Source organism: Natrix helvetica (genome assembly GCF_964273705.1).
Source record: "Natrix helvetica genome assembly, chromosome: 1".
In the NCBI taxonomy this organism is placed as follows: Eukaryota; Metazoa; Chordata; class Lepidosauria; order Squamata; family Natricidae; genus Natrix; species Natrix helvetica.
In genome coordinates, this window is record NC_138548.1 from 369,925,292 (window position 1) to 369,951,354 (window position 26,063).

Sequence of the window (26,063 nt, forward strand, 5' to 3'; positions counted from 1 at the left end):
TTACCTAATTGTAGTTGTTCTTGTCTTGGATACCTAGCTGGGCCTTAGAAATTCCCTCACACAACTCATATGTTCTGCAGCAAAAGATTCCTGACTTACACTTTCTGAAGGACATGTCCTCATGACTTCACCTCATTTCATTATAGTTCTAGAAACTCAGCAGTCACTTTTATTTCAAGAGTATGCCAGCATGTCAGGATGGTTAATGCTAATGTATTTTCTTTGGCATTCCTTGTTTTTCTACTTAGCCTTTTCCTCAGTCCCAATGTGTGGAAAAATGCCATCCTGGATTTGTCAAGCAGAAGCGAGAAGGAGAACCATTTTGCTGCTACGACTGTGTTCCTTGTCCGGAGGGGACCATCTCCACTCAGGAAGGTGAGGGTCACCAAAGAAAAGGGAAGGCCTTGAGGAAGTGGATTAATCAACGACAATTTTCATAAAAGTGAATAAGGGAAGATTGAAACAATCTTGTCTCTCGACAGCGACACAATTTATTGTTCCCTCTGGACTGTGGCCAGGTTCTTAACTGTTGCCTATTTGTGAAAATAAACAAACATCAGTTGGGAGTCATTCTGTCTTTTATGACTCTCAACTGATTATTTGTTTATTTTCACAAATACGCAGCATTTAAGACTCTGGAAACAGCCCTGATCGAGCGATCAATGGTGTCAATGTCGAGAGACAAGATTGTTTCAATCTTCTGTTTGGGGCGGGTCTTCCTTTCCTCTGGGAATTGTGTCTAGCCTTTCACGGACAAATCTCCCTTGGAATAGGAACAATGGAAACATTTTGTACATAAAGTCTATAGTAGAATAGTAAATAGATCAAAATTCACCATATTTGGCATTTCTGCCCATCTGGATCAAAAAGGAAAAATAGCCATAGATCACGCGTGTCAGACTTGATTATGTCATGTGACGTATCATAACCTGTCGCAACGTTTTTTGCCTTTGTGGAGCTGGGGTGGGTGTGATCTGCAGGTGATGCATCCGGCCTATAGGCCTCCAGTTTGACAACCCTGCCACTGATGGATGGGAAAATCCATGACGTATACTGTACAATACAATACAATAGCAGAGCTGGAAGGGACTTTGGAGGTCTTCTAGTCCAACCCCTGCCTAGGCAGGAAACCCAATACCATTTCAGACAAATAGCTATCCAACATCTTCTTAAAGAGTTCCAGTGTTGGGGCATTCACAACTTCTGGAGGCAAGCTGTTCCACTGATTAATTGTTCTCCCTGTCAGGAAATGTCTCCTCAGTTCTAAGTTGTTTCTCTCCTTGATTAGTTTCCACCCATTGCTTCTTGTTCTACCCTCAGGTGCCTTGGAGAATAGTTTGAGTCCCTCTTCTTTGTGGAAGCCTCTGAGATACGGAACACTGCTATCATCTCTCCCCTGGTTCTTATTTTCATTAAACTAGACATACCCAGTTCCTGCAACCGTTCTTCATATGTTTTAGTCTCCAGTCCCCTAATCATCTTCGTTGCTCTTCTCTACCCTCTTTCTAGAGTCTCCACATCTTCTTTACATCGTGGCAACAAAAACTGAATGCAGTATTCCAAGTGTGGACTTATCAAGGCATTATAAAGTGGTATTAACACTTCACATGATCTTGATTCTATCCCTCTTTTGATGCAGCCTAGAACTGTGTTGCCTTTTTTGGCAGCTGCTGCACAAGGCTGGCTCATATTTAAATGGTTGTCCACTAGGACTCCAAGATCCCTTTCACAATTACTACTGTTGAGCAAGGTACCACCTACACTGTACCTGTGCATTTCGTTTTTGTTGCCTAAATGTAGAACCTTACTCTTTTCACCATTGAATTTCATTTTATTAGATAGTGCCCAATGTTCAAGTTTGTCAAGATCATTCTGGATCTTTAGCTATCTTCTGGAGTGTTGGCTATTCCTGCCAGCTTGGTGTCATCTGCAAATTTGATGAGTTCCCCATTTATTCCCTCATCCAAATCATTGATGTAGATGTTGAAGAGTACTGGGCCCAAAACAGAGCCTTGGGATACTCCACTGCATACCTCCCTCCATGTAGAGGACTACATGTTGAGTGTGGTTCGCCATCTGGTGGTGATGCTGTCCAACCCACATTCTTCTACTTTATAATAATAATAATAATAAATTTAAATTTATTAGCCGCTCCCTTTCCAAACAGGACTCGGGGCGGCGTACAATAGAGCATATAAAACATAAAACACATGTACAAACACATAAACACACATATATACAAAGACATACATGCATGGAGGAGGTAACAAATTACATCACATAGACAATTAAAAATCACCATTAAAATGCCCCAATTGTAAAAACACCATTTAAAATTTAAAATTTAAAAGAACTGTCAGGAGGAGTAAGAAAAAATTTACGGTTGAGCCAGGCCAGATAGTTGAAAGAGGTGGGTCTTCAGCTGTACACGGAAGGAGCGGAGATCGGAAGTAATCCTGATGTCACGGGGGAGGTCATTCCACAGGGCTGGGCCCATCACAGAGAAGGCTCTGCTCCTGGGTGTCGCCCCCCGACACTGTTTAGCGGACGGCACCCGGAGAAGTCCCTCTAGTAGTAGGTTATGGTCTACCTTATCAAATGCCTTACTGAAGTCCAAGTAAACTATATCAACAGCATTCCTCTGGCCACTAATTTTGTCACTTTGTCAAAGAATGCAATGAGATTAGTCTGGCATGATCTGTTTTTGACAAACCCATGTTGGCTTTTGGCTATTACTTTGTTTGTTTCTATGTGTTTGCTAATTCGTTGCTTGATTATCTTTTCCAGAATCTTTCCTGGCATTGAGGTCAGGCTGATAGGTCTGTAGTTTCCTGGATCTTTTTTCCCCCTTTTTTTGAAGATGGGAACCACATCAGCTCTTTTCTAGTCCTCTGGTAGTTCCCCGGTGCTCCAGGATCTCTGAAAGATATAGTTCAGTGGTTCTGATATCTCATCTGCCGGTTCCTTCAGAACCCTGGGGTGTAATCCATCCGGTCCTGGTGATTTGAACTCGTCTAGGGTAGACAGGTGCTCACTTACCATTTTCTTCCCTATTTCAACTTGTGTTCCTAATCTGATTTTTTTTTTTGAAGAATTTTATTGGTTTTTACAAATATTTATAGGAAAAGGTAAATAGGTACAAGAAAATTTTGACAGCTACATCGTGCGAAGGGTAGAAATCCCCCCGAATCTCACAACTTTTACAGAAAAAAAAGAATCAAAAATTAAGAAATAAACCTTGGCAGCTTTTTGTTTTGCATTATATCAACAATATGTTCAATCATCTTTTATGTCACTTCCAACAATTACATTATAACAACAATTGCAATAATGTTTCAAACTCATTTTTGTGACCTGAGTCTTTTCACTATTGCTTCCTCCCCCCTGTCTTCTGGCAGAGCCATGGCCCCTCCCCCCATCATATATTGTGTACTGTCCCCCTGTTCCATCCCTAATCTGAATTTTGTGGTGCTCTTTTTGATAGGTTGGACTGTTTTATCCTTTTGTGTAAAGACAGATGCAAAACATGAGTTAAATAGTTCTGCTTTCTCCCTGTTGCTTGTCACCTTCTTGCCACTTTCTCCCTTTACATACAAAGTAAATCCCATACAGCCGAAATGATCCAGACCGTTCCAATTGTGGCTTTTGTGTGAAAGTTTCGGTTATCTTCTATGTAATGATTATTCCTATTATGAAGGAATTCCTTACTTGCTTAGTTCGATTTATTTGTTTTGAAGTAGGGAGGCCGTGAAGCTGGCCATTTGGCAGCCAAGAACAATCTTTTGTGTTATGACACTTTTTGACTGTTTTAGACATGCGAATGTTCAGCCAGAGAGGTTGCCAAACATTGCAGAACCTCCATCAACTGTACCCCTCTCCAGCGGCGGGCTTCAAAAATTTTAGCAAGGGGTTTTCTGCCCAGTTGCTGAGTGGGTGTGCCAATGGTGGGCATGGCCTAGTCAGCATCCTGCACCATGGGAGGAGGCATTTTTGCCCTCCCTGGGATCTGGAGGCTTCTCTTGAGCCTCTGGGAAGGCGAAAACGGCCTCCCCAGGCTCCAGAGGCCCTCTGGAGGCTGGAAATGGGCCCATTTCTGGCCTTCCTGGATTTCCAATAGTCCTGTTTCTCACCCTCCCTGAGCCTCCATGCACACACTCCACTTACCTGCATCCTTCAAGGGGCTGTGTGAAGATTCCTGCCCCTCTCCCAAAATGTCAATTCCTGACAATTCAGGTTCTTCTTGCTATTTTTCAGTCATGCCTTCTATGGTCAGATCTGCATTTGCTAAATTTCCCTTACTGAATCATTGGTTTCAGAGGGCCTGGGGGTTGGCAAACACATTTCTGTGTGAGGTCCATTTGTGACCTGGCCTGATTCATCAACCAACTTCAGGGAGATGGGATTTTATTTATTTTCCTATGTTCTATACTGAGGTAACCAGTCCCTCAGTAGAAGAACCAGAAAGTTTCCCTCACTGATGAGGGTGAATATAGAGAGTGAACAGGGGTTCAAGGTTTTCTTGAAATTTGAGAGGAAAAAGTAAACATTATTTTCTGTTATCCCAGATACTGAAAAATGTACCAACTGCCCAGATGATCAATATTCAACTGAGAACCGACTCCGATGTATCTCTAAACGAATAACCTTCCTGGCCTATGCGGAACATCTGGTCATTATATTGGTTTCTTTTGCCCTAGTCTTGTTCCTAACCACTGGCCTTGTTTTAATTGCATTCATTAAATACCGAGAAACACCCATTGTCAAAGCCAACAACCGGGACCTCTCCTACATCCTCCTGGTCTCCCTCCTGCTTTGCTTCTTGTCTCCATTTCTCTTCATTGGACAACCAAGAAAAGCCACTTGTCTTCTCCGACAAACAGTGTTCAGCATTGTCTTCTCAGTAGCTGTGTCTTCTTTGTTAACAAAAACGATCACAGTGGTATTGGCTTTCCTGGCAACAAAACCAGGAAACCGAATGAAAAGATGGTTGGGGAAGAGCTTGGCCAATTCCATCATCCTTTCTTGTTCTGGTGTTCAGTTTTTCATTTGTGCCCTATGGCTGGGAGTTTTTCCCGCATTCCCTGACTCTGACCTGCACTCCCAACCTAGAGAGATCATCCTTCAATGCAATGAAGGTTCTGTCACCATGTTTTATGTTGTTCTTGGCTACATGGGTTTCCTAGCTGCTGTTTGTTTCACTGTGGCTTTCCTGGCCAGGAATCTCCCTGGGGCCTTCAATGAAGCCAAGCTGATCACCTTCAGCATGCTGGTCTTCTGCAGTGTCTGGATCTCCTTCCTGCCCACCTACCTGAGCACCAAAGGGAAATACATGGTGGCTGTGCAGGTCTTCTCTATCTTGGCCTCTGGTGCTGGGCTTCTGGGCTGCATCTTCTTCCCCAAGTGCTATATTATCCTCCTGAGACCAGATCTAAACACTAAGAAACACTTAGTGATAAAAATAGGAAACTGATAATGAAATTGTTTCTTAGATTCATATCATTTCATTTCTTATTGCAATTATTATTGGTTTGTATACTTCCTTTGCATATGTTCCCTCGCAATTGGACTTATTTGAAACCAAATGAAATAAAAATATGAAGGGTGTGCAATTAATGAAACAAAAATCCAAAATAATCTCAAACATGAAATGAATGAATTAATAATTAATGTTTGTGTTTGTCCTCCTTTTCCTCAGAACACTTAGATTAGCTAATATTTGTGTTAAATAATATATCAAGAGAAGGCAAATAGGAGCCATATCCTGGGCTTTGGAATACTCTCATCTTGTCAGACAACTTCAAAGTTAGTTAGAAATATCTCTTTAACAGTTCTTTTAAATTGGTCTTTTTATACCTCTGAGGTTTGGGTAGTGCCCTAACTCGTGTTGGTGCTCCTTCTCTTTCTTGGGATGTGCCCTTTCTCAGCAATTAGTTGAACTCCAGATCAAGTTCAACCCTCGTCATGGCTTCCTCTTTCTCAGCTTCCAGTTTCTTGGAAGGAGATGCTCAACAGTCTTTTTGACTTCTGGTGAGGAGTGTTCTGTAGCAGAGACTTTTATAACCTGAGCTTTCCTAACAAGGTTTGCCTAACAAGATTTGCCTAACATTTCTCTTTGCTCCTTCTCAACCAACTGATTAAGCCCGCAGTACTGATCATCCCAAAGGTGCTTTTTTTTTTTCAGGAGGCAACTGGACTTTCTTGCTTTTTTCTTTTGAAGATGTTTCGCTTTTCATCCAAGAAGCTTCTTCAGCTCTGAAAGAATACTAGGGAATGGAAGGAATTATATTACTTGTAGATAGCTGGTCATTTGTATTCTTTAGAGGGTTGGATGCTCTGGACCAAATGCCGAGTCTGTTGTTGTGCCTATGGAAGTTTCAGGTTCATATATTGGACTCAGAGGCTGCTAATCTTGCAAAATCTAGATGACTGGTACCAAAAACTAGCATTGTAAGTAAAGTGGAATGGCTACCATGACCTATGGTAATATGGTTGCAATAAGGTGCACTCATAACTGTACACAGCACCTCATGGAGGAGGAGCTTCCGAGGCGAATGGCGGCCGTCGTGTGAGCTCCGCAGAATTGCGGTGGGGTCTCCCAGCTGAGAGAGGTGCTGCCAACCCTCGACTTCATTCTGAGGGTCGGGTTTTGTCGGCGACCACCCCCCGGCTCTGCCCTGGCTATGACAGGTCGGGCAGGGTGATCGGGTGGTCGGCTGGCTGGCTGGCGAGAAGGCGCCGAGCGGAGAGGCGAGCGGAGAGGCGGAGAGGCATGCGGAGTCATGGTGGAGACTGGCATGTTGGCGTGCTGGCCGGGGCGCCGGTCGGAAATCCGGGGAACCGCTTCGTTTTGTGGATTGGAGTTGAGGAGAGGAGAGCAAAATGAAGCGGCTGGTGGAGGGGGAGCTGAGTAAAGCACACCAGAGCAAAGCAGACTGGAATGGCAAGGCTGAAATCTAATGTCGGAGGTGAGGGTTACCCTGCACAGCTCAGGTGGGGGGGTTTGGCATTGGCGGCGGCTGGGAGGCTGTTGGAGACGCTGAGCGCCACACCCTCTAGTCGCCATGACCCCCCCTGGTTTTCCAGGGGAGCCGTAAGACGAAGAACGAGGTCCGGGGGGGCTGGAGAGTGCTGCCATTGCAGGAGGCTTGGAAAGCCTCAGGAAACCATGGCGGGCTCGGTTGTGAGAACAATAACCCCCGGGAAGATGAGCTGCAGGGCTCCCGAGGAGGCAAATGTCCATTTTTTCCTGGGCCTGGTCATGGAGGAGAGATACCAGGGGGATAGGTGGACATTTGCTGAAGGCGTGACTTTTTTCCCTTCCACCCTTATTGAGTACTGACTCCCTTGCCATAACTTCAAATTTCATCTATTTATCCTATCATCGTGCCTATGGCTTTGTCTTTTAACATCTTGCTTTATCGACTCCTATACCATCCCTAGAGAAATCCAGCTAGTCGACTAGCCCACCAACTTACCCTTTCCACCCAGGGTAAAGACAATTCAATGACAAACCATGATCCATCTTCAGCACCTGTAATTAACCTTGCCCCTATGATTTTACTGTATGATTTTATATGATTCTCACGCACACGAGGTCTGTTTTATTGCGGCTGCGGGAGTCCCCCCTCTCGCAGGTTTGGCCTCCAGCCCTCTCGAGGGCCCACCTTGAGGATGGGTTTATTAACCCAGAGAGGTGGAGGAAGCGTAAATTAAGGGGTTTTTTAATTAATCGTTTTTTAAGAATTTGTAGGGGCTCCAGGGTTGGAGGGTGGGTAGATCAGGTCAGGAGTGATGATAGAGCCAGGCCACCAGGTGTGGTCGAGAGGGGAGGGAGTGGAAGAGGGGAGGAGAGGGAAGATATCATTCCAATATAGGGCTTTTTGATTCCAATGGTCGTGGGGAGGGGCAGGTGCGAGGACAGATTAAGAACCCGTAGTCGGTTGGGAGACCATGGTTGTTGGTCACACCAGGTCGCTTGTACCAACCCCCGCACACTAGGTGGTCAGGATCTACAGACCCAGGGCCTGAGGCTGTTGTTATGCAATGCGAGGTCCATTGTCAATAAGGCCCCCCTCATCAATGATCTAATTCTGGAGGGGGAGCCGGACCTCGCAGGAATAACTGAGACCTGGTTGGGCCCTCGTGGAAATGTGCCCACCAGGTTATCGAGCATTCCACCAGCCTCGGGCCCAGGGAAGGGGCGGTGGGGTAGCAGTGATTATCCGGGAAGACTTAGAGCCGAGGGAGTCCACTGTGCCACAGACATCCGGGTGTGAGTCCCTTGTCGTGAGGTGGGGCCCAGGGAGACAGTTGGGCCTGCTGATAGTATACCTGGCTCCTCGCTATACATCAGCGGCCCTGCCTGAACTCCTCAAGCTGATCGCATCGGTGGCGGTTGAGACCCCCAAACTTTTAGTGATGGGGGATTTCAACCTGCCGTCGGTGGGAGAAGCATCCGAGGGGATTCGGGAGTTCATGGCTTCCATGAGAACCATGGACCTGACTCAATTGATTCAGGGCCCTACACACGAGGGAGGCCACACGCTGGAGCTCGTTTTCGTCTCTGGCCAGTGGATGAGTGATCTGGGAGTAGGGGATTTAACTATCACCCCCCTGTCATGGTCAGATCACTTACTTCTCCGACTTGATTTCCCTGGTGCTACCCCCCGCTGCGGGGAGGCAGAGCCGGAAGATATTAGATGGTTCCGCCCTAAGCGCCTGATGGAACCAGATAAGTTCCTGATGGAGCTTGGGCCACCTCCTGTAGACCTGACCCGCCCCCGGGTAGAGGACCTGGTAGCCGCATGGAATAATGCGACTGCCGGGCCCTAGACTGAGTGGCGCCTTTGTGGCCTCTCCTGCGGCAACGAACCACCGTGACCCCTTGGTTTACCGAGGAGCTAAGGGTGATGAAACGCCACAAGAGATGCCTAGAGAGTCGTTGGAGATCCTCCCGCTCCGAATTTGACCGAGCACAGGTACGAACCCACTTAAGGACATACCTTGTGGCATTGAGAGCAGCCAAACGTTGACATTGTGCCGCTCTCATTGCATCCGCAGAGAACCGCCCTGCCGCCCTGTTCCGGGTGACCCGCTCCCTTCTGTTTCAGAGGCCACAGGAAGCCCCTTTACAGGGCAGGGCAGAGGAATTTGGGAAATATCTGCAGGATTAAATCGCTCAAATCCGGAGGGAATGGGTCCCTTTCAGTGGTCTAGTGGAGACGTCCGAGGCGAGTCTTGAGAGACCACTCTGGGAGGAGTTTGACTCGGTTGTCATCGAAGATTTGGACAGGTTACGTGGACGTCTGCGACCTACCACATCTTTATTGGACCCGTGCCCCTCCTGGTTTGTACTGGCATCCTGGGAGGTTACAAGCGACTGGCTCCTGGGCCTAGTGAACGCTTCGTTGGGCGAGGGGTCTCTGCCGGCCGCCTTGAAAGAGGCGGTGGTGAGACTCTTACTCAAGAAGCCTTCCCTGGACCCAATGGAGCTAGCCAATTATCGTCCTGTCTCCAACCTTCCCTTTTTAGCGAAGGTTGTAGAGAGTGTGGTGGCCTATCAGTTTCCACGACACCTGGAGGAAAATGATTATTTAGACCCGCGCCAGTCCGGCTTCCGACCCGGGCACAGCACGGAGACGGCCTTAGTCGCGTTGGTTGATGATCTCTGGAGGGCCAGAGATAGGGGTTGTTCCTCTATCCTGGTCCTATTAGACCTCTCGGCGGCTTTTGATACCATCGACCATGGTATCCTTTTGCACCGGCTGGAGGGGTTGGGGGTTCGGGGCACCGTTTTACAGTGGTTCGGCTCCTACCTCTCCGGCCGGACGCAATGTGTGTTGGCAGGGGAGCAGAGATCGGCCCTGAGCCCCCTCACTTGTGGGGTGCCACAGGGGTCGGTTCTCTCGCCACTCCTGTTCAACACATATATGAAGCCACTGGGCGAGATCATTCGTGGTTTCGGGGTGGGATATCATCTGTACGCTGATGATACTCAGCTGTACATCTCCACCCCGAACCACCCCAACGAGGCCGTCGAAATGATGTCCCGGTGCTTGGAGGCCGTACGGGTCTGGATGGATGACAACCAACTCAAACTCAACCCCTCCAAGACCCCCCCGGTTCAACCAGTTGCTTCCATCTCTGGCCGTCGGGGGCGTGCAACTGGCCCCCATGGAGCGGGCCCGCAATTTGGGCGTCCTCCTGGATGCCCGGCTGTCCATGGACGACCATGTGACAGCCGTGGCAAGGGGGGAGTTCCACCAGGTCCACCTGGTGCGCCAATTGCGCCCCCTATTGGACTGGGATGCCTTACGCACAGTCACTCATGCGCTGGTGACGTCTCGCCTAGACTACTGCAATGCTCTCTACATGGGGCTTCCCTTGAGATGCACTCGGAGACTGCAGTTGGTCCAGAATGCGGCCGCACGGGTGATTATGGGGTGTACTAGATACTCCCATGTAACACCTCTCCTGCGTGAGCTGCACTGGCTTCCTGTGGTCTATCGGGTGCGTTTCAAGGTTCTGATTACGATCTTTAAAGCGCTCCATGGCACAGGACCTAGTTACCTGCGGGATCGCATCCTGCCCCATACATCCCTACGACCAATCCGCTCGCACAGAGAGGGAGTTCTCCAGGTGCTGTCCACCAAACAGTGTCGGGGGGCGACGCCTAGGAGCAGAGCCTTCTCTGTGATGGGCCCAGCCCTGTGGAATGACCTCCCCCTTGACATCAGGATTACCTCCGATCTCCGCTCCTTCCGTGTCAAGCTCAAGACCCACCTCTTCCAATTAGCTGGCCTGGCTCAACCATAGCTTATCCCATTGCTCCTGATAGTCTTTTTTAAATTTGGAATTTTAACTGAGGGTATTTTAATTGTTAATTTTAATTCTATTATTATTACTGTATGCATTTAACGATTGTTACCTCCTCCATGTACATGTACGTGTATGTGTTTGTATGTATGTGTATATGTATTGTATGTATATGTATATTTGTATGGGTTTTTATTGTACGCCGCCCCGAGTCCTTCTGGAGAGGGAACGGCTAACAATTAAATTTATTCTATTCTATTCTATTCAGTAACAACTTCAAGTAATCCACAAGGTGAGGACCATGTAAAGCACATTTCAATAATTCTTCCATGAAGAATTACATTACATTCATAGCATATTTTACTTTTCTATGATGAAAAATCAAATTACAAAGTATGGTTGGTATTTGAAGTTTAATTTTTTTATGGGACACTATGTAGAGACCTCCTTCCTGTTTTCCTACACCAACAATGCCTTTCGGGTGAAAGGCTGGAGACGGTGCAGGCAGAGAGAAGAACAGGAAGCTCTCACAGAAGATGAGATAGATCTAATACTGACTGAGGACGACTATTTCATTTACAACACAATCTGGGCTGTGGCAGGGCTTTCAATGCAGCTTCTTTATCCAGTTCCAGAAGGACATTTAAAGGTGGTACAAACTTGAAAACTCCCAAGATGAAGGTGTGACAAGTATTCATTTTCTATTGCACAGCCCTCTGTAGCAGTTGGGAATCAATGTTACAATTGTAAGAACCATGCAACAATTCTGACAATAGTGTTATTGTATTGTGAAAAAACAATTAAATTAAATTCTAATTTTCCATTGCTCTCTTTTCTGCAATTCATTTCCAATTCCTTTTTACAAGCTTCTTGGTAATTTCCCCCCTCCTCCCCCTCTATCTTCTTGGACACTTTCCTTTATAATGAGGACCATTATCATGTGACACAAAGTCTCATGTATGTTGTGCTGTGTATGTTGAGCTGTCCAACCACTCTGACCCTCTCGCTTCCTGGGATGCTCTTCTAGCCCAGATCAGCCTTTACCCAGAGTGGATCTTTTTTCTTTGGAATAAGAATATTACAGGAATCCCTTTGATTCCTTCCCGTCCCACCACTTCAAAAGTCTCAGTAGAATCAGAGATAACAAAGGATCTCATCAAGCAGCATAATATGGAGAAGTTTTTTTGGGCCAAGAAGCTAAGATCCAGTGAGAAGATGAAGAGTTGGCCTGGCAAAAAGTCACCAGATTGAAGAATGTTCCATAAAATATTTCATAGATGTTCCATAAAATTGGGAGGAGATGACCTCAACTGGTACAAGAGATCATATTTCAAATATGAAGTTCTGGGGTCTTTTCTCCATACCAAGTGGCCCATCTCCACCTCCTCCCCCCGATATTAGAACTACTACTGACTTCCGCTCCTTCCGACAAAAACTTAAGACTCATCTGTTTCAATTAGCCGGCCTGGCCCACTTATAGTTCTACTCTTACCTCCTGGCGGATATTTTTATTTGGGATAGTTTTTAGGGTTAATGTTTTTTAAATTTTTAAAAATTTTAATCTAACTTAAACTAAATCTGTACAGTGAACCATTGCTACCTCCTCCAGTCCTATATTTATCTTATATTTATACTATGTATATTTATTGTTCAATTGTTTTAATATGACTGTACACCGCCCCGAGTCTCTTCTGAGAGAGGGGCGGTCTAGAAATTGAATAAAGTTAAAGTTAAGTTAATGCAGAGCTTCAAAAACACAACCTACTAGTGAAGCAAAGGCCCCCATAGCCATTCTCAAAATGAGCAAACATTTTTTCTCTTCCTATCTGCCCATTGACCTGTACACCAGTTTTTTTAATGGCACTGTTTCTGTGTGGGTCATCTGATTTCACTTTGGCCTCATTGGCAGAATTCCTTCTGCGTCCTTGTGCACAACACCCGTTTCCTCTAAGGTTTTAACTTTGGGCCTCATGAGTTCACACTGGATGTTTCCTTTGCTTTGGTTGCTTCCCATTGGTTTTTCAAACTTTGCATGGAAGGAAGAGATAAAGAACATCCTTCACTCTCATTTCCCACATCATTCATGGTCCTTCTAAGAAGATTTTTATTCTATATTCCTCATAGAGATTTTCATGCCAGCTCAAATGGACGAGTCTTACCAAAGAGCTTTCTATGTCCTGTGTAACATTGGCCATTATCTCTTCCATTCCAGCTTCATCCTTTCCTTCGAACCTCTCAGTTTTATAATAATTCCACAGATGGGGTACATTTGGATGAGAATGGAGAGCTGGTAGCAGACCTGGACATTGTGAACATGGTAGCTTTCTCCAATTTCTCTATTAACAAAGTGGCTGTTGGGAGGCTACGAAGAAGGAGATCCTTGGATTTCAAGTTCACGATGAACCAGAATGCTATTGCAAAGGTGGAAATGGGGAATAAGGTAGGGAAAAGACTTTATTCTGCTCTTTATGAAGGTCTTTCCAAGATGATTGGAGAATTGGAGCAGGGACAGACTTTGGATGTCATCTCGGTTCTCCCAGAGAGGAAATATCTTCCTATTAGATATTCAGGTACATATGGGAAAAAGTATCCTTAACTATTCCAATTAACTGTTTATCAAAGTTCTACAAGGAAGCTGGATTGATATCATAGGACAAAGTGATTGTTTCTTTCAAAGAAAAAAAATCCATTCAACTTTCTTTTCAGTAGGTACATTGAGAATTTAAACTAAAATTGTAGTGGAATAAACATTGGAAGAGAAGGTAAATAGACAAACAGCAAGCAAACACGTCAGTTTGAGTGGAACAGATTGCCTCCAGAAGTTGTGAATGCCCCAACACTGGAAGTCTTTAAGAAGATGTTGGATAGCTATTTGTCTGAAACGGTATAGGGTTTCCTGCCTAGGCAGGGGGTTGGACTAGAAGACCTCCAAGGTCCCTTCCAACTCTACTATTGTATTGTATTGTATTGAGTAGTTCTAAGTTTTTTGTAGTCTTCGAATTTAGCAAAGCTAAACCTTGAATTGGAGATCTCCAAACTTTTTCTTTAGGAAATAAAATAATTCATGTTGTGGAAGTTATTTTTCTCCCTCTTTCTGGCCAGCCCCTGCCTCCTTCCAGGTGTGTGGAAAGCTTCCCTCCTGGATTCATGAAGGTGGCTCAAGAAGGGAAGCCCATCTGCTGCTACAATTGTCATCCTTGTGCAGAAGGAACCATCTCCACCATGGAAGGTTGGTGACAGCAGGGGAAAGGAGCAGACTTTGGGGTGGATCAGAGATCCTGAGATTTTCTATGAACATGCATTTTGGAAGGCAGTTTCAGCTCTTTAAGTCTTGATCAAGATATGCATTTATATCATCGTGAAAGAAAATATCTTGGAGATTAATCTGGTATAAAGGTGAAGGAAGCAGTGATACAGATCATGAATAAAGATATTGAATATGTGAGGGTTGAGTATTGTGAGAAAGGTGAAATCTCTTGCTTTTTATCTTTTACATCTTCAAATTACTATTTACGTCATCAGTCTGAATAGCGAGTGTTTTCAGATTCCAGAATATAATGATGGAACTTTGATTGGATCTTTGGAAAAGGACAGATCAGATCCTTGCAAGTGTCTGAGAAGACATGTAATAATCTTCTGACTGCTCTCTCTGTTCAGGTGGTTCCTTTTTTTTGGTCACCTCAAGAGATTCCTGGGTTTGTATCTCTTGAGGCTGATATTCCACAGGTTCTGCTGGAGGCTGAGTCCTGGCACATTAGAGTGTAGTGTAGTGTAGTGTAGTGTAGTGTAGTGTAGTGTAGTGTAGTGTAGTGTAGTGTAGTGTAGTGTAGTGTGAAGGATAGGAGAGAAGAGGAGAGGGAGAAATCATGAGTTGGGACTGAGCCAAACTTCCTCTGTAACCTTAGGGAAGATGATCCTCTTTCTGCTTATATAAAAAGAGGAATGCATTTTGATCTCTTCACTCTATATCTAACTCATCTTCAAGGAGAACTTGAGATGGGTGAGAAAGTCCAGGCCCTGTCAGCCTGACATTACTGGAATCAGCCTGAATCTGTTTCAAGAAGCTGTCATAAGGGGATTGATTGTCTTGTTATATTCTTATGATTTCCTAATATAGTGAGAAGAGGCGAAGGGACTTTCCAGAAGGGGATTTTTAGGCTGGAAACTGTTTGTCAAGTTGCCAGAAGATTGTATAACATGAACATCTAATAGGGATGGACTCTTCAGATCTGTCAGACATTCTCTTTCTATCTTTCATGATTGAGAATCCTTTTGCAAAAGCGTATATACAATTGTATTTTAAATAAATCTGTTTTTTATTGTTCGTGGTCTCTGTCAGGCATGCCTCCTTCAATATCAAAGAAAGAAAAACCTCAACTCTATTTGAATAGAGATAAAGTTCTTTTACTAGATATGAAGTGAAAGCAACAAAAAGGAAAGCAAGATCTGAGCCAGAAAGGCGGGAACATGTACATATCAAACGCTTACCCAGAACCCTCCCCCCCCCCACAACCCAATGTCCAATCTGCAACTCCCTAAAGTGTCATGTGAGATGCATCTTCAAACAGTCTCAACAGGTTGGTATGCAAGACAGTTGGCTTCGACAAAGTCCAAACATCAGCCACCAGCATGCACAGAAGATGGTGAGAACACAAGACTCCTCCAGTACAATATAATTCCCTTCCCCAATACCACACAGAAGGGGGGTTGGAGCAAATGATGCTTATCAGATTGCTTCTTGTAGGCTTCTGCCGCATCTGTTAGAGCTTTCTTCATATTTTCCCATCCTTTCTTTAGTGTGTCCATCCATTCATTCAGAGACATGGAGGAGGGAGGTTCTCTAGGCAGCTCAGGCACGGGAACAAATTCCATGCCACTATTAATCTGGAAAGGAGTAAATCCAGTGCTACTGTGGACCACGTCGTTGTACACCACTTCGGCGAAGGGTAACAAGTCCGACTAGTTGTCTTGCTGATAGTCCACATAACATCGGATGTATTGTTCCACCACCGCATTGGCCCTCTCTGCTGTGCAGTTTATGCTGGGATGAACCTCTGAGCTCAGTTTTTGTGAAGACCCAATGGACCTCAGAACCTGTCTCCAGAACTTGGCTGTGAACTGAACTCCGCAGTCTGAAATGATCCCCTTGGGCACTTTGTGCAAGCGATAAATGTGTTTCACAAACATTTTCGCTAATCTTTTTGTGGACGGCAACTCTGAGCAAGCGATGAAGTGCGTCTGCTTGGAAACCAAATCAATAACTGTCCAGATTACTCTATTCCCACTGCTGTCTGGGAGTCCGACGATGAAGTCCATTGTGACCTCTTCCCATGGTCGGTTAGGACTGGCCACCCATTGCAATAGTCCAGTGGTTTCATTGTTGTGCAAGTAGCACAGCTTTTTATGTAATCTTCCACTTCCGATTTCATCTTTGGCTACCAAAATTGATGCCTGGCGAGGTGGAGAATTTTTAGGAATCCAAAGTGGCTTCCTAGTTTTGCATCATGGCTTTGTTGTAAGACTTCCATCCTCAAACCCGCAGGGACGTACAGTTTGGACCCCTTCCAGGCTAATCCATTTTCCATCGTTAGGATATCCTGGTTATTGTTGAGCCACTGGTCTCTTGGGAGTGCCAATTTCATAGCTGTCGTCAGCTTTCGGGTACTTGGAGGTTGACTTGGAAGGTGAAGGGATGGATGGGTGCACTCACCATTGGGTCATATTTGCCATTTTTCTCCTCTGAGGCCTCCCCATTGGTAGGACTTTTCATCACCGTATGTTGGGGATCCTCTTCCAGAGGTTGTTGGCCCAGATGACTCTTTTCTGGTGGCATCTGGGGCCTTCTCTTTACTGTCGTGGCAGTTGGTGTGCATGTGTCAGGCCTGTAGTTATGTTTCCTTTAGGATCTTTGGCCTGCCACACTTTCTATTATTTTCCTATGCTGTTTCATTAGTGTAGTAGTTGGGAGGGGGGAACAGAAAGGAGTAGGATTGTGGAATGTTTTGTTGTCATTCTTTCTAGAAGCTCAAGGTCATCTTTTGTCTCTGCACCTCGACACCTGACCGGAAGTAGAGGGATGTAGATGCCAGCGTGGAAGATGATGATTGGAACATGTGATGGAATTATGGGTGTGGGGATAGATCATGAACTTTCAACTGGGTGGAATTTCAGGAAGAGAATCAGAGTTGGAATTCCACAGAGGTGCTAACATGCCTGTATGATTAAATTGGAACTTTAAGGATGATTCTGCCTTGATCTCTGATTGATTTCATGCATGGTATTTAGAACGCTGACAGCACATTTGTGGCATTGAGACTGGAGCCAAGCACTCTGATGCTCTGTGGCCAAGTTGACAGAAACGGTGGCATTTTATTGCCCTCCCTCCGAGGGATGGAACCCAGTTGCACCTCTAAACTTAGGAACCACCTCATCACATTGTTCTGCTATCCATCCTGCAGCTTCCCGCTCATTCATCACTTCTTCCATTGTCGAGAACTCCTCTCTGTAGGAAGGTGGGGTAAGAACCTGTTGGGGCATTGCAGGGGAGACTGGAACCAGTGGGTAGGTCAATCCCTGGTTTGGCCACTGCCCAGTTATCTGCCATGGTGCCATCTGCTGAGAGAGGGCAGGTGCCCACTGGCATCCCTTCCATCCATGACCTGGGTTTAAGACCCATCCCGGGGTTGCCTGATTCACAGGTTGCAGTTCCACCAATGATGCCTGGCTAGGGGGTTTTATGTGCCAAGGCCCCCTCTGCTGGCTTAGAGTATTTTCCCATGTTGGTGGCCAAGCAAGTGTCCACTGGCATCTATTCCATCCATGACCTGGGAAGAAAACCCAATTTGGTGGTGCTCGATTCACAAGCTGCAATCCTATTTCCAGTGGCTGGCTAGTGAAAGATGCTGGCCAAATCCCTTCTTGCTGGCCCAGCTCATTTATCACTGTACGGAAGGAGTAATTATCTCCACCCAAGTTTGAAACAGATTTGAGCACTGCCCCCTAGAGTCGAGAATGACTAGCACCTATGTGTGAGGGGAACCTTTACCTTTACCTTCAGGAGTTCATTGCTTGCTTTGGGTCCTACATCTGATTTCCCCAAGCAGTAGAATACTGAACCCTAGAAGGTACCAGAGAGTAGAGGAATTTTCCCCTTTTAAAGAAAAAACTATTTGTTTCCACTGCCAACCATAAGAGGTTACACTCTCTGATAAGGTGAGGATTTCCCCCTCAATCCTCTTCTGGTTCCTCAGAGGGCTGGAGAGGAAGAATGGGGGAAACAAGGAGAGCAAAGTGGGGAGTAGCTGTTTCCCTACCGCTGGGTCTCCTCAGAACTGAAGGAGCTCAGAGGAGGTGAGTGTTCGGCCTTGAGGACACCTTTTCCATTATTATAGGGTGGTAGATATTGATATTGAACACTAGGGGGTAACCAGGGAATCAAGAGGGTTTATTTTTTTAAAAATCTTCCTCTGATAACAAGCAGAGGTCACATACCAACCACAGATCTTTATTTATCCTCCCCCCTAAGAAACTGGCAATGATGGATAGGCTAGGTACTGCTAGGACAATCACACAGCTGACAAAGGACAAAGATACTTGGATGCCAATCCTCTGAGAAAGGCACAGTCTATGAAGGTCTCTGCTACAGAAGATTCCTCACCAGAAGGCAGAAAGTCTGTTCAGCACCTCAGCCCAGAGAAGCTGGAATGGGAGGCTAAGAGAGAGGAACCGAGGAAAAGAGTGAAAGTTGATCTGGAGTTTAACTGAAGGGAGATTGATGAGAAAGAGCACCAAAGCCAAATAGAGCTCTGGAAGTTGCAACACTTCATCATCCACACTAACCCTCCTCTTCCCAATAGAACCAGACCTTGGGGGAATTGAAGTGCCAATTCTGAAAGAACCATGAAGGAGATGAGGTTGAGACACTCCTAACTAACTCTGAAGATACCTACCAAGCTGAAAGCAGCCCAAAGCCCAGGATATGGTTCATATGTCTCCTCTCTTAAAGGATTGCTTAAGTCAAATATTGGCTAACTTGTGTGCTGAGGAAAAGGAGGGCTACCAATTGTTTTAAAATACAAATATTAATGGTTAACTTATTTTATTGTTTGATTACTTATATTATTATTATTATTTTGATTAAAATAACTATTTTTTATCTCCTTCAGTTTTGAATAACACCAGTTGTCAAACAGAGGCAAATGAAGCATAAAAACCAAGAACTGCAATCAAAAATTAAATGCTATAACCAAAGAACCAATTTCAAAATCATCTCCCTGCTTTTATCATTAGTTGTTCCTTTGTGTTTAGATCTGGTCTCAGGAGGATAATGTAGCACTTGGGGAAGAAGATGCAGCCCAACAGCCCAGCACCAGAGGCCAAGATGGAGAAAACCTGCACGGCCACCATGTATTTCCCTTTGGTGCTCAGATAGGTGGGCAGGAAAGAGACCCAGACACTGCAGAAGACCACCATGCTGAAAGTGATCAGCTTGGCTTCATTGAAGGCCCCAGGAAGGTTCCTGGCCAAGAAAGCTACTGTGAAGCAAATGGCAGCTAGAAAACCCATGTAACCAAGGACAACATAAAACATGGTGGTGGAGCCTTCATTGCATTGAAGGATGGTCTCTCCAGGCTGGGACTCCATGTCAGAGTCAGGGAATGGGGGAGAACCTCCCAGCCATATGGCACAGATGAAAATTTGGACAGCAGAACAAGAAAGGATGATGGAGTTGGCCAAGCTCTTCCCCAACCATCTTCTCATCCTGTTCCCTGGTTTTGAGGCCAGGAAGGCCAGCACCACCGTGATTGTTTTGGCCAATACAGAAGACACAGCTACTGAGAAGACAATGCTGAACATTGTTTGTCGGAGAAGACAGGTGGCTTTCCTTGGTTGCCCAATGAAGAAAAAGGGGGACAAAAAGCAAAGCAGGAGAGAGATCAGGAGGACGAAGGAGAGATCTCGGTTGTTGGCTTTGACAATGGGAGTTTTTAAGGATTGAAGGAATAGGATTAAAATGAACACTGTGATTAGAAACAAGAGTAGGGCAAAGGAGATGAGGATGATACCCAGATGTTCTTCATAGGACAGGAAGATGATTCTTTTTGGGATACATTGAATTCGGTTCTTGATTGGATATTGATCATCTGGGCACTTGGTGCATTTTTCAGTATCTAAGAAAACAAAGCAATATTTCTTTTATAGTATTTTCAAATTTCAATAAAACCTTTGGATGAGATGTGATACTGAAAGATGGGAAAGCCTTAGTAAATTGTATATACACTCCAAACAAAAAATCCCCAGTGTATATAACTATAAAAACAAGAACAAGAAGAAAATAAAGTTTAAAGAAGAAATATCTGGTGGCAGAAACTCCCTTCTCTGAGGTAATCCTCCAGATTCTTATCTTTCACTGACTTTAGTTTTAGTTAGTTAGTTAGTTAGTTAGTTAGTTAGTTAGTTTTAATTTTAATGTTTGACAGATGCTAGACATATGTTTCTACCAGGAATATTTAAACTCAGTTATTGATGATTGATCCACCAACTATGCTCTCAATCAATTGCTGTAAAAATCCTGGACACAGGGTAAAGGTTGGCTAACATGGTTGGATCCATGGAAAGCCTCTTGAGAAGGGTTGTAACACTGCCTGCTTCAGGAAGATTATAAAGCCCCTTCCAGTTAAAAATCATTGACTACCCTGGATTAGGGAGTATCTCCAAGCTGGAAAGCCTTCTAGAAACCCCTGAAAATGTGATTCTGTCAACAGCCCTGGGAATCACCTGGTAACAGAGCCCTGCGTGTTGGTTGTATAGTTGGTAGCATCTTTATGTATTCCTGTCTTGCTTTCTTGGAGTTTATTTCTCCTTGTTTTATTTTTAATTATTGCTTTAATTGTATGCCAACAAGAGTCTCTTTGTGTGAAATAGACAGCCATATAAATTTGATAAATAAACTTGAAAATAAAAATATCTTAAGAAAGATTAATTCATGAAATAATTCAAGAAGAGGAACTGAATCCATTTTCTAGATTTCGGCAACAATTTTAAATGGAGAATGAGTTCAACATTAGTATCAATGGATATTAAGTAGATTGATCTTTTATTAGTTCTCTCCCCCCCCCCACACTTTCTGTTCTTTTTAATCCTAACACAGTATATTAGACTTTTTTTCCCTTTCAAAAGCAGGACTATATTCCTTTTTTGTTGGTGTTATAACTGTTTGTATCTCAATATTTAACAATATAAGAAAATTGGAAAGATAAGAAAAAGTGGGAAGGAAATATCCACGTGATGGTTTTATGATGAGACATCTGTCTGATTTTAATTGTTCCTTAAACTCAAAATCTCTCCCTCAATTGTTCCTTCTAATTAGATATTTCAGCTTATTAGGATTTATGATCTTAATAAAGATTAATTGATTAAATGTATGATTGATGTATCTTTTGGCCTGTAATATAAAGTTGGTTTGGGTGAGCAAAGCCCTTTGAACTAAAACCATTCCTCAAATTACAAAGAATTCATAAAAAGATCTATCTAAGAAGGATAAATATGGAAGGACACATCCAAATTGTCAAATAAAAGAGAGATTTCCTAACCAATTCACAACATCCTTTTCCTACCTCATCCTTCAAAATCTTTTTCTTATCTCTTCCATTATGGAAGGAATTGGACACCATGAAAATTAAGAACAAAACCATCAAACTTACATTTGTCTTTAAAATGCATAATGTCACCCACCTTCCTGAGTGGAGATGGTCCCCTCCGGACAAGGAACGCAGTCATAGCAGCAAACTGGCTCTCCTTCTCGAGCCTTCTTGACAAATCCAGGCTGACATTTTTCCACACATTTGGACTGAGGCAGAGGCTGAGAAGAGAAAGAAGAAATGCCAAAGATGTTGAGATTCATCATTCATGTACGATGGAAGTAGACATGAACATTACGCAAGCAGCCTCTGGGCTTCACTTAGGCCAATATGAAATCTCTAGAAACTTCCAAATTGTTTCAGGAGATACAGTTGCAGGCAGATGCCTCATTTAGTTCCTCCTTTTTGTCTTGGGACATATCAGGTAGGAAAAAATGTACATTTCTACTTAACAAAGTCTGAAGGGATGAAATTGAGAAAAGATTTAAGCATCAAGTGACTAACAATGGAATTCACATGCATTCCTCTGTTCTTCATGTAAGAATGATTGTGAAATAAGATCGGGGTGAAATCCTCCCAGTTTGACCCACTTCGCTCAAACTGGTAGCAACAATAGGCCATGGTTTTCTGAACCGAGGGTAAAAATCCCTGGTGGCCCCACCCTCACCTGGTTGCCCTATCACTGCTTGCCCGATCACCCAATGGCTCACTCACCGGTTCTCTTCCGGCCGCTTGGCACTTCGCTTCTGCCCCACCCACCCAGCTGTATGTGAGTTGCACAATGTTGCATTGTGAGTTGAACAATGCTGTGAGCTAGTTGTGTTGCTTTGTGTTGTTTTTGTGCAAAGTGTGAAAGGGTTTTTTTTTTAGCCCTTTGTGTGAGATTCCTGCTTGTGGCAGGAGCTCTTTTGTGTGAGGTGCAGCTGCTTCTGTGCTGTGTTGCTTTTGTGTTGTTTGGGTGAAAAGGCAACAAACTTCTATTGCTCTTTTGTAAGTATTCTTACTTAAGTATTCTTCATTATTCTTATTTAAGTATTAAATGCCTGAAATAACTGGTATATTTTCTTTTTGTAGGTCATAAGGGCAAAGAAGTGACGTTGACTTGGCCACGCCCACCCAGTCACATGACCACCAAGCCACGCCCACAGAACCAGTAGGGAAAATTTTTAGATTTCACCACTGAATAAGATATCTCATTTTAAAGTAAACTTTACTGTAAAAGGTTTATTACATGTTTAGTCCATTGGATTTATTAAAATAAAACTGTGATGAAGTAAGAAACATCTGACCAGTAGGATCTGGAAAGGTTTTTTTCTGGATTACATAAAACATTGCAAAGTTGCTTCCCTTTGAAAGAAATCCAAAACTCTCCCCCACTTAAGATACAGAGGAAAAATTCCTTACAAACAAGGACTGACAACCTTAAAGGATACACTCTTTATTTCTATATTTATTTGTTCAATTTATATGGCGACCATGCTGGTGAATTAAAGCTAAAACTGATTGGCTAGATTCTAAACTATAGTGCCCCCTTAAAAGCCAAAGCTCAAATTTAAGTAATTTTCCCTTGAAATTGTCCCTTATTACTTCTGATATCAGGTTTCTTTTGCAGTAAAGTGAGTCTTGAGTATTTCAGTTTTCAAGCCATTAACATGGTAAAATGGGCAGCTAATAAATTTAATCAATCAATGGATAAATAAGCTTACATCAGACCAGTCATTATTATTTCATGTGAACTGAAAGCCTTGGACCTCCTTCCTAAATTCCACTATTCCAGTGGGGTTAAAGAGAGACATGTATAACTATGGTCTCAGCTGATTAAAAAATGTCACAGATGATGGATCTGCAAATTTAGGAGACCCTGACTCTAACCCGGCAATGAAGGATTCAATCAAGATCCTGTGAGGTACTAATACCACTCTATAAAGCCTTAGTAAGACCATACCTAGAACATTGCATCCAGTTTTGGTCCCCACACAATAAAAAAATGTTGAGACGCTAGAAAGAGTGCAGAAAAGACCAACCAAGATGATTAGAGGATTGGAGGCTAAAACATACAATGAACAGCTGCAGGAACTAGGCAAGGCTAGTCTAGTGAAGAGAAGGACCATATTTGAGTGGCTGCATAGAGAGGAGGTGGTGAAGCTATTTTCCCAAATACCTGAAGGCCAGACAAGGAATAATGGAAGGAAACTGAACAAGGAGAGATTCAACGTGGAAATAAGGATAAATTTTCTGAGAGTGAGAACAATCAACCAATGGAACAGAAGTTGCCTTCAGAAATTGTGGGAGCTTCATCACTGGAAGCTTTCAAGAAGAGACTGGACTGCCATCTGTCAGAAATGGTGTAGGGTCTCCTGCTTTAGGGGGAGGGGTGGAACTAGATGACCTACAAGGTCCCTTCCAATTCTGTTATTCTCTTCTTTCCCAATTGGACCAACAGAACTTCCATCCAATCTTGATTTCATTTCATTGCATTCAATCCAAACCTGGTCGGGCTATGGTTAATAGAATTGCCTTCATCTTAATATTTGAAGACAGGGAACAAGTGATCCTGAAGCTATTAACGTGAAGTTCCTCAGCATATGATTTCTCTCAACAGTTTAATGGTGACAAATTGCAAAAGAGACATTAATTGGCAATGATTTGTGTCCTAAATAATAATCACCCCAAATCTCATTTTGGATATAGGTGAATCAGCATTATAGAAGCTTATAACAGCTTCAGAAGGTCTCCATTTTGATCCAAATACAATTTCAACAGGGAAAGATTGTACAATTCCTTCTTCTTTAGAAATGGATGGAACTAAAATGGAAACATCCAGGAATTTAAAAAGCGGAAATCTTGTTTTTTTTTCTTCAATCTCACATGATTTTTTCACATTTGAATCTTTCTTCTGTGGTTGATTAACTTCTAAATATTGTGAGTTGGGAGAACAAGTGTTGCCACTTCTTCAAAAGTCAAAAACAAAGGTTCAGTAATAGTTCTCAATCATTTAGTATATTGACCAAAAGTATAGAGAGAAGATATATGTCAACCTTGAAGTGAACCTGGCTGCGGCCATCTTTTTGGCTTCATGGCTGCCACAAGGCAAAAGAGGGGACAGAGAGGGGGAAATTAGGTAGGTGGTGTTTTGCCATCAAAACCAAAAAGGTTTTCCTATGGGAACCAAGGTCATTCCAACAGGTGGCTTAGAGAGGAGGAGTGGAGTAACCAAGCAACCTGCCAGAACCATTATTGGACAATGTGATTGATGACTTGGGGGGGGGGGCAGGGGGAACTTTCATTTTTTAATTAGGTGAAAACCGTGGGACCTTTCAGAGTCGGCTTTCGCCATTGTGTCAATATGATGTATCCAATAAACTGTTCTTTAAGGAATCTACCTGCCTCTCAGTTCTACTTTCAATGGGTGCATTACTTGAAACACTGACAATATAATTGACTAAAATTTTCAATCATAGGGTACATTTTAGGAAAAGTCACAAATCAATATTAGGATATTAGGATTACCACCGACCTCCGCTCCTTCCGTTCAAAACTCAAGACCCCCCTTTTTCAACTAGCAGGCCTGGCTCAACCATAGTTCCATTTTATTCCCCCTGGAAATTTTTAAACTTATAATCTCTATTGGGGTTTTAATTTAACTTATTTTAATATTTTTATGTTATTATAATATTGTATTGTGTTTTATACCTCCTCTGTACAATGTGTACAATGTGTAATTTTTATAATATGTGTTTTATTTATTGTACGCCGCCCCGAGTCCCTTTGTGGAGAGGGAGCGGCTAACAAATTTAGTAAAAATAAATAAATAAATAAATAAATAAATAAATAAATAAATAAATAAATAAATAAATAAATAATAATTGAAGAAAAAAAACCAAATAAGTAGAGTATTCATGAACTCCTTGAAAACAACAGGGTGATTAGCAGAAAAAAAGCATTTGTTAAGAGGCTAATCTTCATTCAAGTAGAGTAGAGGGGGCCCGAATGACCAGTTGAACTAATTCTTCTTTATTGTAAGACTATATTATCAATGGGAAGGTCCAAATCTTTTAACGAACCCTTTTGACAGATCTTATCTGAGTTTCTTTTTCTGCCTGTTATGCAGCTGCTGGTTTCCTCCCCCACATCTTATCCAAACCTTCCCTATTCAGCATCTCTTTCTCTCATCCTCCAAATTCATTCCCACATATCATCACACTTACTTATTAAACTGTGTGAATGCTGGTGATATAACTTGATTTTAGCAAAGATTCAACAAAATCCTTCCTGATGGGGTGAATGGGGATCTTAATTGAGCACTGGATGGAATGATAATTAAGTGGACACAACTGTGTTTAAAATTGTACTCAAATAAAATTTAATGTTACTGATAAAATTGGGGAGTTATAAGAAAACAATTGGACCTTGGTCATTATTTCTTTAATATTTTCATTAAAAAACAAAGATAAATCATGATTTGTGATACAGAAACAAGTTATTTTGATCTCCTTTAAAAATTCATAGTTCAAGAATATAAATGTATGATTTTGAACTAGGGAGAGCTGCATATGTAAAATCCAGTTGGAAACTAATTTTAAGCACCTAGGACTTGATATATCATTG

The 26,063-nt window shown here is 43.3% G+C and overlaps 1 protein-coding gene across 1 annotated transcript in view; it reads left to right on the forward strand.

Annotated features, from left to right (window-relative positions):
• Positions 1-301: 301 nt before the first annotated feature.
• Positions 302-26,063, forward strand: part of LOC309384592 (vomeronasal type-2 receptor 26-like) — a gene marked incomplete at its 3' end in the record, with an annotated part of 326,225 nt that continues 300,463 nt past the window's right edge. The window contains exon 1 of the mRNA XM_081938293.1: positions 302-375. The remainder of the gene's footprint in view (positions 376-26,063) is intronic.